The sequence below is a fragment of the Bos javanicus genome, chromosome 9 (genome assembly GCF_032452875.1).
Source record: "Bos javanicus breed banteng chromosome 9, ARS-OSU_banteng_1.0, whole genome shotgun sequence".
In the NCBI taxonomy this organism is placed as follows: Eukaryota; Metazoa; Chordata; class Mammalia; order Artiodactyla; family Bovidae; genus Bos; species Bos javanicus.
Window position 1 is genome coordinate 89,649,603 of NC_083876.1, and position 6,000 is coordinate 89,655,602.

Sequence of the window (6,000 nt, forward strand, 5' to 3'; positions counted from 1 at the left end):
TATCAGTTTACATTTGGAAAATCGTTACCCAAACCTCCAGGGTATCTAGGTCTTCAGTGGGCCATCAGCACAGAATAACCTCATGTTTCAAATGTTGATTTTCTTTCTTTTCAACCCTCCATTCCATCTTTTCTTTTCTTTTTTGAAGTAGAACAAAAAGTGCTACTCCAAAGCACTCTGGTCACTGTACGTTTGGCTCTATTTGGATATATAGTTTTATGCCTGCCATGGCTCCTGATAAGTAGACATCTCTGAAATCCCCTGATAAATTCACTTCAACTTTGTGCTTTTTTTGCATATTTCCCTTGGGTTTCTGTCAAGGTCTAGTCATATTGGAGTCTTTTCTTTGTCTTATACTGTGATGGTTTAGTCGCTAAGTCGTGTCTGACTCTTGTGACCCCATGGACTGTAGCCCGCCAGGCTCCTCTGTCCATGGGATTTTCCAGGCAAGAATACTGGAGTGGGTTGCCGTTTCCTTCTCCAGGGGATCTTCCCAACCCAGGAATTGAACCCAGATCTGCATTGCAGGCAGATTCTTTACCAACTGAGTTATGAGGGAAACCCCCATGTCTTATATTAAGATCATCTATTTTTGTCCTTATTCCCTTCTTTTTCAAAAAAGTATTAACATTTTCTGGATACGTGAAAAAATAATTTCATAGGCGGCCCCCATTCTTTCTCACTGTTGATAGTGACTTTCCTAAGCACTGTTTTGAATGGAGCTTTTGTTTACAAGATAACTGTGCCAGTAATGACATCAGGTTGTAGATGGGTTTGCAGTGGGGAAAGATTATGTGGATTGAAGAACTTCTTAATTGGATTCCTACAAAGAGTGTTCCAGAATGGCTGAATGAGCTCACTGTTACACACAGTTTTATTGGCTTCTTGGAAATACTTCAAGGAGCCTTGGAGAAAGGAACAGAGAGAATTACTTGTGAATTTCTTCTTCCTGGTTTATTTCACTATCCATGCCCATTTACAACTGAAAAATTTGTGAGAAATCATCAAAATCAAGTCTCCATGTGATCATGTTTCACATTATGATGCAAGCAGCAGAAAACCAAACTGAAACTGACAAAACCCATAAAGAAGATTTACTAGCTCCTGAAAGTCTGAAAAATGGGTTTCAGGATTCACCCAAAGTTTCCATCAAGGATTTGGTTTCTTTTCCTCTCTTCTGCTGCCCACATGTTGTCTTCACCCTAAGGCTGATCCCCCGGAGGGTTGTAGACTAACTCTTACAAAATATTAGACTACACACATCTTGGTTCATCCATTAGAAAATAACACACTTATGTCTGTCTAAACGTTTGAGGCGAAGTTTCTAAAACCCACCCCAAATGGGCTGCTGCTGCTGCTGCTAAGTCGCTTCAGTCGTGTCCTACTCTGTGCGGCCCCAGGGACTGCAGCCTACCAGGCTTCTCCGTCCATGGGATTCTCCAGGCAAGAACACTGGAGTGGGTTGCCATTTCCTTCTCCAAATGGGCTGGCTTAGGTTATATGCCTAACATTCTCATCCCAACCAACTTCTGTGGCCAAGAAGAATAAAATGTTCTCATTTCACCAACGAGGACCCATACTGGGTATTAAATGTGACAAAATATTTTCCCAAAGCCAGTGGTCTACATGAACAAAATGTAGATATCTGCATTTGTCAGAGTCCGTACGAGGATCAGAAGTCACACATTAGATTAGGATAATTTGAGGTGAGATATATTGGTTTTTGTTTTCAATTCAAAAGGCTAGATAATGAAGCTGTGCAGTAGAACCGTAAGGCCTCGCACAGAAATTTGGGGAGAGCAACCGCAGAGCCATTACTGATCCTGAAGCCAAAGAAAGAGGGGAGGGAACGTGGAAGGAGGATCTTGTGGAAGACAGTGTGTTGAAAGGAATAGTGAGCGGTTAGGAGCACACGTAACTTCAGAGGAAGTGGAGAGGGAGTAAGGGGAACTAAGGCTCCAGTATTCTTGTGTTTTCCTGTTTCTGCTGGGGCTTCCCATTGTCCAAACCAGACCAGCTCCCCCGTCCCTGGGATTCTCCAGGCAAGAACACCGGAGTGGGTTGCCATTTCCTTCTCCAACGCATGAAAGTGAAAAGTGAAAGTGAAGTCGCTCAGTCGGGTCCGACTCTTAGCGACTCCACGGACTGCAGCCTACCAGGCTCCTCCGTCCATGGGAGTTTCCAGGCAAGAGTACTGGAGTGGGGTGCCATTGCCTTCTCCGGTGGACCAACTACTTTTCCTAATTAATCACATTTATTGTCATCATGGTCTTCCCTTGTGGTTCAGCTGGTAAAGAATCCACCTGCAATGAGGGAGACCCAGGTTTGATCCCTGGGTTGGGAAGATCCCCTGGAGAGGAAAAGTCTACCCACTCCAGGCCTGGAGAATTCCATGGACTGTATAGTCCATGGGTCACAAAGAGTTGGACACAACTGAGCTACTTCCCGCCCCCCCCATATTGTCATCATAGTATCAACAACTACAGAAAGAATATTAGCTAATTGATGAGATATACAAGAGAAGACTCTACATATGGATATCACCAGAAGGTCAACATTGAAATCAGATTGATTATATTCTTTGCAGCCAAAGATGGAGAAGCTCTATGCAGTCAGCAAAAACAAGACCGGGAGCTGACTGTGGCTCAGATCATGAACTCCTTATTGCCAAATTCAGACTTAAATTGAAGAAAGTGGGGAAAACCACTAGACCATTCAGGTATGACCTAAATCAAATCCCTTATGATTATACAGTGGAAGTGAGAAATAGATTTAAGGGACTATATCTGATAGATAGAGTGCCTGATGAACTATGGATGGAGGTTCGTGACATTGTACAGAAGACAAAGATCAAGACCATCCCCATGGAAAAGAAATGCAAAAAAGCAAAATGGCTGTCAGAGGAGGCCTTACAAATAGCTGTGAAAGAAGAGAAGCCAAAAGCAAAGGAGACAAGGAAACATATACTCATTTGAATGCAGAGTTCCAAAGAATAGCAAGAAGAAATAAGAAAGCGTTCCTCAGTGATCAGTGCAAAGAAATAGAGGAAAACAATAGAATGGGAAAGACTAGAGATCTCTTCAGGAAAATTAGAGATTCCAAGGGAACATTTCATGCAAAGATGGGCACAATAAAGGACAGAAATGGTATGGACCTAACAGAAGCAGAAGATATTAAGAAGAGATGGCAAGAATACACAGAAAAACTATACAAAAAAGATCTTCACGACCTAGATAATCACAATGGTGTGATCACTCACCTAGAGCCAGACATCCTGGAATGCAAAGTCAAGTGGGCCTTAGGAAGCATCACTAAGAAGAAAGCTAGTGCAGGTGATGGAATTCCAGTTGAGCTATTTCAAGTCCTGAAAGATGATGCTGTGAAAGTGCTGCACTCAATATGCCAGCAAATTTGGAAAACTCAGCAGTGGCCACAGGACTGGAAAAGGTCAGTTTTCATTCCAATCCCAAAGAAAGGCAATGCCAAAGAATGCTCAAACTACTGCACAATTGCACTCATCTCACATGCTAGTAAAGTAATGCTCAAAATTCTCCAAGCCAGGCTTCAGCAATATGTGAACCGTGAACTTCCTGATGTTCAAGCTGGTTTTAGAAAAGGCAGAAGAACCAGAGATCAAATTGCCAGCATCTGCTGTATCATGGAAAAAGCAAGAGAGTTCCAGAAAAACATCTATTTCTGCTTTATTGATTATGCCAAAGTCTTTGACTGTGTGGATCACAATAAACTGTGGAAAATTCTGAAAGAGATGGGAATACCAGACCACCTGACATGCCTCTTGAGAAACCTGTATGCACGCCAAGAAGCAACAGTTAGAACTGGACATGGAACAACAGATTGGTTCCAAATAGGAAAAGGAGTACGTCAAGGCTGTATATTGTTACCCTGCTTATTTAACTTATATGCAGAGTACGTCATGAGAAACGCTGGGCTGGAAGAAGCACAAGCTGGAATCAAGATTGCTGGGAGAAATATCAATCACCTCAGATATGCAGATGACACCACCCCTATGGCAGAAAGTGAAGCAGAACTAAAGAGCCTCTTGATGAAAGTGAAAGAGGAGAGTGAAATATTAGCTTAAAGCTCAACATCAAAAAACTAAGATCATGGCATCTGGTCCCATTACTTCATGGCAGATAGATGGGGAAACAGTGGAAACAGTGAGAGACTTTATTTCTTTGGGCTTCAAAATCACTGTAGATGGTGATTGCAGCCATGAAATTAAAAGACGCTTACTCCTTGGAAGGAAAGTTATGACCAACCTAAACAGCATATTAAAAAGCAGAGACATTACTTTGTCAACAAAGGTCCATCTAGTCATGGCTATGTTTTTTCCAGTAGTCATGTATGGGTGTGAGAGTTGGACTATAAAGAAAGCTGAGAGCTGAAGAATTGATGCTTTTGAACTGTGGTATAGGAGAAGGCTCTTGAGAGTCCCTTGGACTGCGAGGAGATCCAACCAGTCCATCCTAAAGGAGATCAGTCCTGAGTGTTCATTGGAAAGATTGATGTTGAAGCTGAAACTCCAATACTTTGGCCATCCGATGCAAAGAACTGACTCAATGGAAAAGACCCTGATGCTCGGAAGGATTTAAGGTAGGAGGAAAAGGGCATGACAGAGGATGAGATGGTTGGATGGCATCACCAACTCGATGGACATGAGTTTGCCTAAGCTCCAGGAGTTGATGATGGACAGGGAGGCCTGGAGTGCTGCGGTTCATGGGGTCGCAAAGAGTCAAACACGCCTGAGTGACTGAACTGAACTGAACTGAGACATATTGCATGACTTCTAGGAAAGTTTTCTAGACAAAAGTATTTGGCACATGAAAGATTATCATGTGGATGAGAGAGACCTTCTATTACCTATCTTTTGTGAACATAAAATAAGAGGAAATGAATTTACTTTTAGCATGAAATATTTAGATTAAATAGAGGAAGAACTTTTGACAGTAGGATCTGTTAAATCCTGAAGTTTTTGCCCCTGAATTTTTTTTTGAGCACAGTTTTGTGATTCCTCTGCCTACGGTTTAAGATAAAACTGGCAACCAACAGGGCCTACAAATGGATATAAATTTAATTTTCCTTTCCAGGCAGAGCTACAAGGTGTCCCAGGGTGACTATTACTGTGACGGTTTTTGGACCAGTGGATTATATTTCCGTCTCTGTCTAGATTGGCTATAAGAAATTCAGGTGGCCAAGGCATTGCAATGCATAGCAGGGACGTCAGATTTCTTTCCAGCCTTCACGTGGTGTGACAGGGACACGAGCATAGAATGAGAGGCAAGATCAGAAAAGGCAGGGCTCAAAATGTAGGAAGATAAGCAGAGTTAGGGCCCAGAACATTCATTCTTTCAATATTTACTAAGTGCCTACTATGTACAGGCCAGGCAATGTTCCTTGTGCTGATTAGAGCAGTGAACAAAACAGAAAGCGTTTTTTCTTTCATACAACAGTTATCTTCTAGATAGGGAAGGAGACAAAAAATATGCACAAAAATATATGCAGTATTGTATAATGATAAATATGATGGAGAAAAATATGAAATAGAAAAGATAAAAATTGTACTCAGTAAATGGCTGAAATTTTAGTTAGGGTGGTCAAGAAAGAGAGCTCTAAAAGTGTAACTTGTGAGAAAAGTCCTGAAAGAAGCGAATCAAGAAGTGATTGCATAACTGGGAAAAGCATGCCAAGGAGAGCAGAGAGCAAGTGCAAAGGCCCCGAGGTTAAAACTTGTTGTTCTGTTCCAGGGATAGGTAGGAAGCTGGAGTTTTCAGAGTGCTGAGAATGAAAGGGAGAGCCATGGGAGGGGAGGCCAGAGAAACAGTGAGCAGTGGTGGAGGATTGAGCCTCCATTTAGTGGAGGATCCTTTAGTCCTGGTTAGTCATTTCAGGGATTTTGCTGTTACTCTGAGCAATGTGGAAATTCACTGGAGAGTTCTGAGCATAAGAATGAAAGTGAAAGTGTTAGTCGCTCAGTCGTGT